We start from the raw sequence: 16,377 nt of genomic DNA, 5'->3' as shown, positions 1-16,377 counted from the left end.
TTGACATTTTCCATCAGAATTTTGTTTTCCTTGGCTGGGGCTATAGCTCGGTGATTGAGTGCTTGCCTAGCATGTGAGTGGTGCTGAGTTCGATTCTCAGCACTGCACATACATACATATATACATACATACATAAAAAATTAAAATAAAGATTTATTGACAACTAAAAAATAATTTTTTATTGGTTGTTCAAAACATTACAAAGCTCTTGACATATAATATTTCATACTTTATTTTTTTTTACTTTTTTATTGGTTGTTCACAACATTACAAAGCTCTTGACATATCATATTTCATACATTAGATTCAAGGGGGTTATGAACTCCCATTTTTACCCCAAATACAGATAGCAGAATCACATCGGTTACACATCCACATTTTCACACAATGCCATATTAGTAACGGTTGTATTCTGCTGCCTTTCCTATCCTCTTAAAAAATAATTTTTAAAAATTGTTTCCCATAATTCTCTCCTAGAAATCTTAATAATTTCAAGATATAAAGAAAGAAGGGGTATCAATTAATAGGCAAAATACATCATCACTGGAAGTGAATGTGAAGATAAATTGCAAATCTAGAGAACAATCTTTGCTAAAGATATGGAGAAATAATCAAGAGTACAAAATATCTATAGGGAAATACGCAAATAGTTCAAGAATGGCATTTGGAGCTTTTTAAATAATATGAGCCATATTTCTTTATCTAATTTGCAACATAAATTATTGGCATATAATACTGATTCAGAAAAATAATTGATTTCTTTAGTATATAATGCTGAATTTTTTTGTAAAAATTTTTGGTGTGACTTTAGAGTTCCCCATTAGTAAGCATGGTTTTGACTGAGAAGGGAGCATACATTAGAATCACAATTTTTCTAATAGGAATAACTTTTGAAACTATCATAATTGGGTGGAAGATAATAGTCTAGTTTATTGTGTTACCTTGAAAAACAAAATACTTATTCATAATTATTCTTGGGAATATCTGCTGTGTAAGTAATGCCTGCCCTTAATATTTCCCCTGATAATATTTAAATCATTCTGGGCTGATTATTAAGAATTTTATAAAAACTTCATTTTTGGAATGATGTGAACAAAGGGAAACAGCAAGTGCATATTAGAGCTGGAATCCGTTCTCATAAACCATGATGAGATGACAAAGACAAATCGTGACATCATTTTTAAAAAAAAATAAGGTTTTGATAATCCTAAAACAGTAGTGTTTTGCCCTTAAGAGACTTTATTTTTTTAATATATTACAGCAGAAATTCTCCAGAAATAAAAAATACTGCTCTTAACAAATGGTTTAAATAGGTACAGATATGTACAGCAATAAAAATTTGAAATTCAAAAAAAATTGTTTACCATAAGGAACAGAGAATAAACTTCTCAAATTTGCTGTGGTTTAGAGTCTCCTGTACTAAAATTAAGTTAAATCTAAACCAGGAAATAGGTAAATGACTTGGGTGAGAATACATTCCCATAATGCAGAAGAAGTTTATTACTATGATATTTATACAATATATATGTTGTTTTTAAGTCTTAAAATAGACATATTTAAGAATATAATCTATCATTAATAATAATTCATTTTCTCTCAATAGTTTTTCAGATTATATTGATCTGTTTAGGACAGAAAATTAAGTTAGGCAAAAGCTGAATTTTATATAAAGTAATGATGACTGTTTCACAAATGTTATGCCTATAACTGGACTTCTTTAATTATGTATATTTATTAAGGATTTTCATAATATGTTTTCTTTAAAATTTGTGTTTACCATAAACACGTCCTTAACATATTTATATCAAGTATCACATAATAGTGTAGATCAAAATGGTTTTCCTTTCTTTAATTTAATTATTACTCAGAAAAGCAAGGGCATTATGTATTCTATCATATATGAATGCTAAAGAGGACATAGAAAAATGGTGTGGAGGATCACATGAAAATTCAAGGGAAACCAGTGGATTAGAAGAAAGGGGCTAGGCAGAGGAAAGGGGGAAAGGAGAATACTGGGGAAAAATATTGACAAAATTATATTGAGTGTATATGAATATGTAACAACAAATCTCATCTTTATGAATAATTATAATGCATCAATAAACACAGGGAAGGGCTGGGGTTGTAGCTCAGTGGTAGAGCACTTGCCTCTCACATGTGAGTCCGTAGGTTCAATTATCTTCACCACATAAAAATAAAGGTATTAAAAAATAAAATACAGGGAAAAAGTTAAACATTAAAAATTATGTAGTGCTTAAGAACCAAGATTATTATTTAGTAAATGTTATATGACAATATATTACTTCAATATCTTAGTAACTGGATCAGGTAGTCTGGACATGATGGAATCTGCTCAATAACATAAAGGAACTTCATGGTTTGTAGAAGTTGAGTTTCAGATCTTACAATGGCGAAAAGGATGGATGTCTGCATCTCTGTGTTTTCTGCAAGAAAAAAAATGTGAAGTGAGATGGATGACTTTGAAATATTTTAGTATTACTTGTTTAAAAAAATGACCTTTTCCTATATATTAGAAATTATGATAAAGGGTTAATTTCTTCAAATATTTAACATTTAGGAAGTGTTTTTGTGCCAGACCCTGTTCTAAGCAGTTTGCATTTATTACACATATATTAAGAAAACACATTTGCATTTTAAATTATTTTTATATACACATGACAGTAGAGTGTATTTTGACATATTATATATACATGAAGTATAACTTATTCTAAATAGGATTCCATTCTTGTGGTTGTACATGATTTGAACTTTCCCTGGTTGTGTATTCTTATATGGACATAGGAAAGTTCTATTTGAGTCATTCTACTATCTTTCCTATTCCCATGCCCTTCCCTTTCCTTCATTCCCCTGTGTCTATCATTAATAATATCTATCATTAAGAACTTCTGTTCTTCTCATTACCCTTTATTGTGTGTAAACATCCACATATCAGAAAGAATACTTGGCCTTAATTTTGGGGGGAATGGCTTATTTCACTTAGCATGATAGTCTCTAGATCCATCATTTACCAGCAAAAGTCATAAGGTCATTCTTTTTTTTATGGCTGAGTAATATTTTATAGTGTATATATATACCACATTTTCTTTATCTATTCGTCTGTTCAAGGGCACCTAGGTTGGTTCCATAGCTTAGCTATTGTGAATTGAGCTGCTATAAACATTGATGTGGCTGCATCCCTGTTGTTTGCTGATTTTAAGTCCTTTAGGTATATACTGAGTAGTGGAATAACTGAGTCAAATGATGGTTCCATTCCCAGTTCCCTGAGCAATCTCTTATACTGCTTTCCAGAGTGGTTGCACTAATTTCCATTCCCACCAGCGATGTATGAGTGAACCTATTTCCTCTCATCCTTGCCAACAGTTATTGCTACGTGTATTCTTGATAATTGCCATTCTGACTAGAGTGAGATGGAATCTAAGTGTAGTTTTAATTTGCATTTCTCTAATTGCTAGAGATGTCTGGCTGGGGCTATACTTCAGTGGCAGAGCGCTTGGTGAGCATGTGTGAGGCACTGGTTCAATCCTCAGCACCCCATTAAAAATAAATTAATAAACAAATACATTGTGTGACCCTTTACAACTAAAAAATATTTTAAAAGGCTTTGGTTTTTTTTAAAAAAATGTTACAAAATTTTGGAAAAACTAGTTTGTTTTAAAATAAGTTAATAGAAGAGAAATTGCAAAAGAAATAAAGCAAGAACACTTTTCAAATTAAATCACCTGAAATTCTAAATTAAATGATCCAAGTGCTTAGCACAACAATTTTTTTAAAGAATCATGTCAGTAGATATCGTCCAGAAATTTTAGAACATCATGTATTAAAAGGAAAATCTAAAGGTTCATATATTCTCTCTCTCTCTCTCTCTCTCTCTCTCTCTCTCACACACACACACACACACACACACACACACACACAATCAAAAACCACAGAAAATCATATCGGATGAAACAGAATAGAAAAGCACTTCCCAATAACAAAACAAAACTGAAAACGAAGACAATGAGTCATGCCTTCTAAATTATGTGATAATATAATTTCAAACCTAGATTTCTGTATCTAGACAATTTATCAATCAAGTATGAGAGTACAATTAGAACTTTTTCTTATATATAATGTCTCAAGAATTGCATCTCCTATACATTCTACTGGAAAGATAACAGAGGAGAATGGTTTAATTTTGTTAAGTATGGAAATGTTATTTTATCAAAAATATGTTTAGCTTTACTTTCTATCCATAGAAATTATTTCATATTACCACCTTAGTAAAGTGATTTAGATGAGATCAAAGACAAGTGATATATATGGAAGTAGACTCTAAGTTTGGAGTCAAAGATCCTCTTAGGTTTGGGTTGATATAGGTAATTCGATTTCTTACATATTTTTGTTAATGCTCACTTATTAATATCTGAAGAAAAGACTTTTTGGGTTTAATTTTCATGTTTCATTTTCTACATTTCAAAATATAAATAATAAGCTATTCCCTAAAAGTGGATAAGTTAACCAGCCTGAAGACAAGAGCTAAGACAACAACAATAAATAGAGCTCAAGTGTTTATGAAAACATAACTGGAGCAATCTTGAATATAGATTCATTCAATGTCAGATTAACATTTATACCTTGAGACAGCAATATGGAAAAGAGTTTTAAGGACATGAAATATCTGTGTGTTCACAAGTGATTAAAGTTACTTCAGATATACAAAGAGTTCTTAGATAAAGACATAATCTTCAGCCATCCAATATGGAGAAGGACAGAGGACATGGGGGAAAACTGAGAAGAATGGGCATCCTTAGGACAAATCACACTAGGGTCAACATATAATTATAGCAGTTATAACTATGCTGGTAATATAGAAAATATGCACCAGCCTATTAGTTGCTCAGAGATTGCTCATTCTGATGCAGCCATTTCACTCCAAACACTGGTGTACTTGAGGACAATGTCATGAAACTGGAAGAAGTATCTAAGTGATTAATAGGAACTTGAAGGTTTTGAGGTCTCATTGATAACAGTTTCAGAGTTCAAGTGAGAAAATGTTAAAAGGTATTACTTAAAACAAAACAAATCATTTTGTGCAAAATGCCAAAATGGTTAACACTGAAAGAACTTCAATATTTTCGGTAGAAATTACTATATTTATTTTTATATTTTATTGGTTTACTAGAGTTGTATGTAATATTTGGGTTGATTTTGACATAATATTGCCACTATGAGATGTAATTTGCTCCTGTTCAGTGACTAGTACATCCTCTTTCTCTCCCCTTCCCTCTGTCTCATCCCTTTACTATACTGGTCTTCATTCAATTTATTTATGTTTTTTTAATTCTTGCTTTATAGATATAAATAAAGATTAGATTCACTGTGATATATTTGTATATGTACATAGGATATCTTGCTACATTTTATTCAACAATTCGTCCATTTTTACCATCCCTGCTTTCTCCCTCTCAGTTCCCTTCCCCTACTGTGCCACTGATCCCTTTTCTGATTTCATAGAATTCCTCCATCCCACTTATTTTGTTCTAAGTACCTCATATGAGAGAAAACATTAGACACTTTATGGGTAACACTGTTTCACCTAAAATATAATTCTTCATTTCCATCCATACCATCAATCCATAATTTTGTTCTTCTTTATGGCTAAGTAAAACTCCATTTTGAATATAGACTGCATCTTCTTTATCCATTACTCTATTGATGAGCATCTGGGATCATTCCATAACTTTTTTACTGTGAATTTTGGTGCTATAAATTTGATGTGTCTATATCCCTGTAGTATGCCAATTTTTGGTCTTTTGAATAAGCACCTAGGATTGAGATAGCTGAGTCATATGGTGGTTCCATTCCTAGGTTTCTGAGGAATCACCATACTACTTTCCAGAGTTGTTGTACTAAGTTGCAGTCCCACCAACAATGTATCAGTGTGCTCTTTTACCCTACATTCTCCCCAGCATTTATCATTACTTGTAATCTTGAAAATTGCTATTCTGACTGGAGTGAGATGAAAACTTCATGTAATTTTGATTTGCATTTCCCTGATAGAGATGTTGAACTTTTTTCATATATTTGTTTGTCATTTGTATTTATTCTTTTAAGACTTGTCTGTTTACTTCTTATGCTTATTTATTAATTGGGTTATTTGTTTTTTAAACTGCTTACATATTCCAGACATTATCCCCTGTCTGAGGAGCAAGTGGCAAAAATATCCCATTTTGTAAGCTCTTTTTTCTTATTCTTGTTTCCTTTTCTGTGCAGAATCTTTTTAATTTGACACCATCCAGTTCATTGATTATTTGTTTTATTTCTTGTGCTTTAGGCATATTTTTAAATAACTCAGAGCCCGTGCAAATATGGAGTGTTGGAGTGTTGAACCTATATTTTCTTCTAGCAGTGGTCATTTTCTGGTCTAATTTCTAGGTCCTTGGTTCATTTTGAGTTGAAATTTGTTCAAGGCAAGAGATAAGGATAAAGTTTTATTCTTCAATACTTGAATACCCAGTATTTCCAGCACCAGTATTTAAAAGACAGTTTTTTTTCTCTAATGCTTTTGGCACCATTGTTAAGTATCAGATGACTGTGTCTGTGGGTTTGTCTCTATGTCTTCTGTTCTATTCCATTGTTCTTCATTCTGTTTTGATGCCAATGCCATGCTGTTTTTATTACTATAGCTACATAGAATAATTTGAGGTCTGATACTGTGATGTCTCCAGCATTGCTCTTCTTACTGAGGATTACTTTGATTCTTTTGGGTCTCTTATTCTTCCAAATGAGGATAGAACTGGTTTTTTCTAGTTCTGTGAGAAAAGTTATTGGTATTTTGATGGGGATTGCATTGAGTCTGTATAACACTTTTGGCAATATGATCATTTTGACAATAATATTTCTGCCTATTCAAGTACATGGGTGGTTTTTCTATCTTCTAAGGTCTTCTTCAATTTCTTTCTTCAGTGCCCTATAGTTTTCATTATAGATGTCTTTCACCTCCTTGGTTAGATTTATTTCCATCTATTTTGTGTTTATTGTGAATGGGATTGTTCTCCTGATTTCTTTAGTACCAGATTCATTAATGGAATATAAAAAGGATTTGATTTATATACATTGATCTTGTATCCTGTTACTTTAATGAATTTGTTTATCAGATATAGAAGTCTTGTGTTGGAATTTTATGGATATTCTAAATATAGGATCATGCCATTGGTACACTGAGCTAATTTTTCTTCTTCCCCTTAATTTCCTTCTCTAGCCTGATTGTTCTGGCTAGACTTTGAAGAACTTGGCTAGAATTTCAAGGACTCTGTTGAACACAATTGGTGAGAGTGGACACTGGTGTCTTGTTCCTGATTTTAGAGAAAATAATTTCAATTTTTCTTTCTTAAGTATTATGTTGGCCTTAGGTTTGTCATATATACCCTTTACAAATGTTGAGGTATGTTACATCTACCCCTAGTTTCTCTAGTAATTTAAATATGAACTTGTGCTGAACTTTTTCAAATGCTTTTTATGCAGCTATTGATAAAATTATGTGATTTTTGTCTACTCAATTTTTGTACTGCTTTACATTTATTATTTGTGTATGTTGAAGCATCCTTGCATTCCTGGAATAAAGAATAACTTAATTGTGGTGCACTATCTTCTTACTGTGTTTTTTTCTTGTGATTTGCCCATATGTTATCAAGATTTGACATTTATTTTATTATTTACTTGTTTAATTGTTATGACATTTTTTGTTTCCCTTATATATTTTATATATTAACCTCTTATGAGATGTGTGCTTTGCTAATATTCTCTTTCAATTTATGGTTTATCTCACTTTATCAATTGTTTCCTTTGCTGAGAAGAAGAAGCATTTTAGTTTGCTGCAGTCCCATGAGTTTACTTTTGCTTTTGTTGCCCCTGTTTGGGGGGTTGGAGCCAAAAAATGTTTGCCCAGACCAATGTTGAGTGCATTTCCCCTGTTTTCTTCTAGTAGTTTCAAATTTTAAGGACTTAAATGCTTAGGTCTTTAGCCCATTTTACATTACTTTCATAGATGGTGTGAGGTAAGGGTCCAATTTATTATCTTCAGCATTTATTGAATAAATTATCCTTTCTCCATTTTGTGTTAATGACACTTTTGTCAAAAATTAATTGACTATGGTTTGTGAAGGTGGCAGAGTGGAACTAGGCATCACATCTAGACTCATGCTCAGTCTGTAATAAAAGCAGTGAGAGAACAGCTAATTGTAGTGGTAGATGTCAGAAGGAATATGCAGATACAGTATTGAACACAGAGAGATTTGGAAGGAGTTAAAAATTCTGGTTACATTATATGTGTAGTAAGAATTGTAATGCATTCTGCTGTCATTTATTTTTTTAAAAAATCAATATATATATATATATATATATATATATATATATATATATATATATATGAAATTCTGGTTACAGGAACAGAAAACAGGAAACAATTTATTAACCCTTAACCCCAACTACAGCAGGTCAAGAGTAAGGTGGTAGCCAAGAGAGAAAAGAGAGGTAAATCCAACAAACTAAAATAAAACTGGTGCAAAAGAAAAACCAAGTTAAGTTAGGTCAGGGGCAAAACCTGCAAATGAGGGGAAATGCACAATTTATTTCAAATTGCAGATGGAAAACTGTTGGGCAAATATCTTGCAGAGAGTACAACTAAGCCTGTCTCTCTATAAGGAATTAATTTATATAGTTTCATCCCCTCTACAGACAGCAGCAAATATTCTCATAGGGAATGCCTTTGAAATGCGCTGTCCTAGTCATACATGTAAAGGAATTACTCCTAACTGAAGGTTGCCAAACACCTATTCCCCTGCTGATAAGAGGAGTGAGGAGGACCAGTAAAAAGAGCAAGTCACTCTCAGAGAGTGTAGCACCTGGGAAGCAGCAAGTGGCCTAGGTGCTAGACAGAATATTCTTATCCCAGTAGCCCAACAGAAGCATCTCCTCAATCTGGTAATATCATTCTCTGCATGAAGGTGCCTGTAGAACTTCTCCCCACAGACACTGCCACTCCTTAACATGTGCAAATGTGGTCCACTTACAGTGTGCCCCATCAGTGCCATAAGCCTCAGAGAAGGCCTGCACATGTGGGCCCCAGAGATGTCAGTCCCTGCTCAATGTATGCAGATATAAACCCGAGTGTTGGTTAGAACCCCATAATTCATGGAAACCAGCAGAGACATCGTGCCCACCAATATTGCAGAAAATCCCACAGAATTGGCTTGCAGATGAGCACATCACAGACACTGACCACTACCAATGTTCCTATATATAGGCTCATAAATATGTGTGCCCCAGGGGACAGTGGCTTTGCACTTCCTTTAGGCCACCCAGCCTACTACCACTGATCCTTTGCACCTTGCCTTAGGCTGTCACACCCTGTATATCCTTAAATGTACATGGGCAAGTTCACACTTGTTTTGAAAGCTCCAGACACATGAAAAATTTCTACAACTGGCCACCCAAGACTACATACCCAGCCAGGGAGATACCTGGATGGTAGGCCACAAAGAATTTGGGGTTGTTTCCTCTGACTCACCAGAAAGCTATTAGGTACTTGAACATATCAGCGAATAGAGGGAACCTCCTAGATTTACATCAGATGTGGGCTGGTGAGATTTCCATTTCCATACCAAGAGAAACCTAGAGGTAAACCTGAGGAGATGTGGGTATCCACTTAACTTCCCAAGACCTGATGTAATCCAATTCTGGAAGACCCAATATTAGCAGCCTCTCCATCTCAAACAGGTATTCATGAAATATCATAAATCTCTATAATGTCAATTTTAATTTCAAAGATATCATCTGCTCTATTAATTTGATAGATTTGCCCTTATTATTTGATATTTCACTCCTTAATCCAATTTTATGTAATTCTTCTTATGTTTTATACAATTAATTGGATTTTTATCCTTGCTCACATTTATAGTTTTTCTCTGGATACAGATACCTTGAGGGTCAGCAATGCAGCATGAGGCCTCAAACTCAAGTGTGAGAGTGGAGGTATTATCCTAATCCATGATCACGCCAACATGTATGGTTTCTATGGTCATGACCATTTCACAGGGCCTAAAGATGGCAGGCTTGGAATTTGCTTCCCTGCCATGTCCTATGCTTATCACCAGAATATGAAGGAGAAAGCTCTTAGTGCCAGGGAATGAATGGGGGAGCAGCAAGAGGTTTAGGAAGACAAATATGTGATGATGGCAGGTCCCAACTTTGAGACTATGGAAGTCTCATCTGCTGCAGAATCTGGGAGTAGATGCTGTTGGCAAGAGCATATTACCGGATGTCAAAATTACACAGCAGTGTGGGCTTGGATTCCTTGGCTTCTCATTCAATACTAACTATGTTATCATGGATTAGGAAAACCTGGATAAGACCAATCACAAGGAAGTACTTTAGGTTGGGAAAGAAGCTGCACAGAACCAGAACAGTTTGTTCTGGTTTTTAGGCCAACATTCCACATCCTGACAATGCCAGATGAGTGGTTTTGACCCATGATGGGATCTAAACACCCCCTACTCTCTTAGGCCCTTTTCTTGGGTCATGTACACCTTCAATAGTAACAGAAACCTTTGCCTTCCCCACTTTCTCCCATTTATGGTATCAGTTCTCTTGCTCAGTTGTCTTCTCAAAGCAGCTTTTGCCATCTCCATTCTTCTGCAATAGCTATAACCCATGACCTACCACCATTGTGGATATGCTTATGGTTGGATGTAGGCCTTTGATCTTTGCACAGTAATTGATACTAGCTTTGTGAAGTGATGATCTTGTATCCCTTGTATCCTTGGGGTTAAGTTCTGCCTCACCAGAAGCAATGGCAACAAACAAGGAGAAGCCCAACACACCCTGGGCTTTATTTAATACCATCTTGTTTTCAGAATGAATGGAGATAAAATTTAAAAATAGGCAGGCATAGTGGCATATGCCTATAATCTTAGAGATATGGGAGGCTGAGGCAGGAGGATTGCAAGGTCAAGGCCAGCATCAGCAATTTAGCGGGACCTTAAGCAATTTAGTAAGACCATGTTTCAAAATAAAAAATAAAAACAGGTGGAAATGTAGCCCAGTAGTAAATTGTCTCTCAGTTAAATCCCTAGAATACCTCCCAAAAGAAACAAAAAATAATAAAATAATAAAAATAAAATGAATGGAGTGGCAGATTGGGAAAAAAGATCTAAATGTATATTGCTTGCAAGAGACACACTTCACAGGCATAAACATCTATAAGCTGAATGTGAAAGAATGGAAAATTACATTTCATGAAAAAAAGCTCAAAAGCAAGAAAGAGAAGCTATTTTCATAACCAGCAAAGCAGATTTTAAACAAAATTAATCATCAGAGACAAAGAAGTTCACTTCATTAGGGTAGAAAGGATAAACAAGAAGATATAATGTGTATAAATATAGATGTCCCAAATATTGGTGCACCTAATTACAGAAAACAAACACCATTCAACACAAAAACTCAGATAGATCCCAATACAATAATACTAGGCAATTTCTGCACCTCTGTCTCTTATTATGGGTCATTCAGAAGAAATCAGCAAAGACAATCACATCTGAAAACTACTATAATTCAAAAGGACCTGACAAACTTCCACAGAATATTTCATCCAACAACACTTGAATATATTTCCTGTTCAGATGCCTATGGAACTTCTTCAAAACATAGACCGTATTTTAGTTCATAAAGCAAGTCTGAGCAAATACAAAATAGTCAATATAATTCATTGCATCTTATAGATCATAATGGAATAAAATTAGAAATCAACATGAAGAAAAAAACTATAGTAACTGTATAAGCATATGAAGTTTGAATAAATGGTACATTGAAGAAGCCAGTGCAACAATTAAAATACCATTAGAAACAGATTAGAATAGAAAGAAAATGAACCAGAATCTCTGGGACACAATGAAGGCAGCTCTAAGCAGAAAGTTTATAGTTATGAGTTCCTACAGCAAAAAGTCAGAAAGATCCAAAATAATCAACCAAATAATACATCTCTACTCCTACAAAAACAAAAATTAACCAATTCTAAAAGTAATAGAGGAAAGAAAAAACTTAAGATCAGAGCTTAGATTAATGAAAAGAGAATAAATAAACGTACAAAGAATCAATGAAATTAAGAGTTGGTTCTTTGAAAAGATAAACAAGATTAATAAACCCTTAGAAAAACTAGTGAAAACAAAGAAAGATAAAATCCAAATTAATAAAATTAGAGATGAAAATAGAGACATTATTGAAATATAGACATATGATTTGAAAATATATTTCAGGGTTTGGGGTTGTGATTCAGCGGTAGAGCGCTCACCAAACACGTGTGAGGCCCTGGGTTCAATACTCAGCATCACATTAAGGTAAATGTATTGTGTCCAACTACAACTAAAAAATAAATATTTTAAGAAAAGAAAATGTATTCCAATAAATTGGAAAATCTGGAAGATATTAACAACTTTCAAGATACATATGACCTACCAACATTGAATAAAGAGGATATGCAAAACTTAAACTGACCAGCCATGGGTTTGAAGAACTAATAAAAATTTCTGACTTAGAAAAGTCCAGAACCAGATAGATTCTCAGCAGAATATTACCAGACCTTAAATAAAGAATGAACACCAATGATCCTCAAATTATTCCATAGAATAGAAAGAGGAAACACTTTCAAATTCATGCTAAAATGCCATAATCATCCTGATACCAAAATCAGATAAAGATGATTCAAGGAAGGGAAAATACAAACCAATATCCTTAATTAACATAGATGCAAAAATCCTTAATAAAATATTAGCAATTCATGTTCAAAAACACGTCAATTGTAAAACATGATCAATTGGGTTTTTTTTTTTTCATTACAATCCTTATTACACATATAGAGTGTAATGCCAGATTCCTGGGAACCCAATAGACCTCCAGGAGCCAAATCTGATGCAATCACACAAGAGTCTTTATTGCAAGCATGAGCCTGGACTCACTACAGTTTCCGATGCATGGGTCCTGAAGAGTGAGTCCAGGCCCTTAGTTCAGTGAGGATTTATAGGTTTGGGGGGGATACTCTATGCATCACAGCATCACACAGCAAATCATTCCACATGGCAGGAAAATCAAACAACAACTATTAGCATTGATTAGCACATTCACTGGCAGAAACATGTAGGGTAAGGGTGATTGGTTAGTTTAAGAGGTGGATACATTTGAACTGATTGGTTTAAGACGCAAGGGGTGTGTGTGCTAAACTACCCAGTTTCCTAACACGGTATCAATCACCGATTGGGAAGGTTGCTTGGCATTTCAGGTATTTTCCCTGTCTCATGCTGATTGGTGGTTGCTGGGGGATTGCTATGGATCCTCACCTAGCCTAACTGAGTCAGGGACACCTGGTGCAGCAGATCCCTTTGGAAGATTCCTTCCATTAAACAACTTAGCAGGGTGGGTAGGTGCCTAGGAGGTTCTGTGGGCTTTTCCAAGGACAAGGGTCACGCCCCCTCCTGGACAGGCCTTGAGGTAGAAGTTGGTTTCTCAAAAATGGAATCACATCAGTTTCTCAAGAGTACTATTTTTGTATCTCTGTACATACAGTATGTTATATTATGACATTATACATTTACTCTCTTTTTTGCATTACAATTCTTTTTTAAAAAATATTTATTTTTAGTTGTAATTGAACACAATATCTTTATTTTATTTATTTATTTTTATGTGATGCTGAGGATCGAACCCGGGCTGTGCACATGCTAGGCAAGTGCTCTACTGCTGAGCCACAACCTCAGCCCACATTACAATTCTCATTACATATATATACCGCAATTTTTCATATCTGTTTGTATATAAAGTATGTTGACCCAAAATTCAAATCTTCATACATGTACTTTGAATAATGATTCCCATCACATTCCACCATCCTTGTTAATCCCCTTCCCCCTCCCTTTCCCTCCCACCCCTCTGCCCTATCTAGAATTAATCTAATCTTCCCATGCTCTCCCTCCCTACTCCACTATGAGTCAGCCTCCCAAACAATTGGGTTTCATAACAGGAATAAAAGGGTGGTTCAACATACACATATAAATACACATAATTAATCAGATAAATAGAATCAAGGAAAAATCATCTGATAATATCAGTAGATGCAGAAAAGCCTTACCAAAAAATTCAGCACCCATTCATGTTAAATATACTAGAGAAATTAGGAATAGAAGGAATTTACCTCAACATCATAAAGCTTATATATGACAAATCCAAAGTCAACAACATATTCAATAAGTAAAAACAAATTATTCACTTTAAAATAAGGAACAAGAAAAAATATTCATCCTTTCATCTCCTACTCAATATAATTCTTGACAATGTAACCATACAATTAGGCAAGGGAAGGGAACAAGGGATACAAATAGGAATGGAAGAAGTTAAATTATCACTGTTAAAAGATGATATGATCTTACACCTAGAAGATTCAAAATAACATGCCAAAAGACATTTCAAGATGGCAAATAAATTCAGCAAAGTAGCAGGATACAAAATCAACATGCAAACAGTTACAGCTTTTGTACACACTAATAATAAATCTACTGGGGGAAAATAGGAAAACAATTCTGTTCAAAATAGCTACCCCAAATAACAAGTAATGGATATAATTAAGGAAGTGAAATATATCTACAACAAAAATGATAGAACACTAAAGAAAGAAATTAAAGAAAACAATAGAAGATGGAAAGACCTCTCTCATTTATTGACAGGTAGAATTAATATTATTAAAATAGTATGTTATCAAAATAGATTGATACAATTAATGTAAATAAACATAAACATAAAATAAAAATACTAATGACATTTTTCACAGAAGTATAAAATCAGCCCTAAAATTCAGAAGGAAGAATAAAAGACCCAATTGCCCAAAGTAATTGTGGGCAATAAGAACATGGTTGGAGGCACCACAGTCCTTTTTTTTTTTTTTAAAGAGAGAGTGAGAGAAGAGAGAGAATTTTTAATATTTATTTTTTAGTTCTCGGCGGACACAACATCTTTGTTGGTATGTGGTGCTGAGGATCGAACCCGGGCCGCACGCATGCCAGGCGAGCACGCTACCGCTTGAGCCACATCCCCAGCCCGGCACCACAGTCCTTAATCTCAAATTGTAGAACCGAGATGTGTTGAAAAAATCATAATGCTGGCATAAGAATAGACATGTAACCAAATGGAAGAGAAACTACAAAGTCAAACACACAAGAATACATTAATCAGATTTTTGACAAAGATTCCAAAAATATATGTTGGGAAAAAAAAACAGCCTTTTTAACAAATGGAGCTGGGAGAATTGAATATACATATATAGAAGAATGAAACTAGAACCCTATCTTTCACCCTGAACAAAAGTCAATACAAAATGGATAAAAGTATAGTAATTAGATAAGAAATGTTGCAACTTCTATAAGAAAACATAAAGTCAACACTTCAACATATTGGCACAGACACAAACTTCCTCAGCAAGACTCTTAAAACACAGGAAATTATACCGAGAAACAATAAATGGAATGACATCAAAGAAAGCAATTAAGTGTGTGGACAGAGAGATTACAGAATGGGAGAAAAACATTTGTAATTACTCTTCTGACAAAGGATTCATATATATTAGGATAGATGGATATTACTTGTAGATGGACACAGTACCTTTATTTTATTTATTTATTTTAATATGGTGCTGAGGATCAAACTCAGCACCTCACGTGTGCTAGGCAAGCGCTCTACCAATGAGCTACAACCCAGACCACTGTTGTCCAACTACAACTAAAAAGTAAAATATTAAAAAAAAATATATGGCCTGAAGTTTTCTTTCCTTGATGTATCTTTGTTTTAGGTATCAAGGTGATAACGACTTCATAGAATGAATTTGGCAGTGTTTCTTCCTGTTCTACTTTATGGGAGAATTTGAGATGGACTTTTTTTTTTTTTTAAGTTCTGGTAGAACTCAGCTGAGAATCTGTCTGTTCCTAGGCTTTTCTTTGTTCGAAGGCTTTTGATAGCTGCTTCAATTTCATTGTTATTAGTCTGTTTAGTTTTTATTTGTCCTCATGGTTAAATTTGGGTAGGACACATGTCTCTATGAATCTGCAAATATCTTCAAGATTTTCTTGCTTATTTGAGTATAAAGCTTCAAATTAGTTTCTGGTACTCCTCTGGATTTCAATAGTGTCTGTGGTGATATTTCATTTTTAACCTCTAATTTTATTTGAGTCTTCTCTCTCTTTATTTTGATTAATTTTCCTGAGGATTTATCAATCATGCTTATCCTTTCAAAACTTTGATTGAAAAAAAAAAACTTTGATTGATCATTTCTGTTGTTTT

The sequence above is a fragment of the Spermophilus citellus genome (assembly GCF_964194105.1).
Source record: "Spermophilus citellus genome assembly, chromosome: X".
Classification (NCBI taxonomy): Eukaryota; Metazoa; Chordata; class Mammalia; order Rodentia; family Sciuridae; genus Spermophilus; species Spermophilus citellus.
This window is presented reverse-complemented; position numbering follows the sequence as displayed.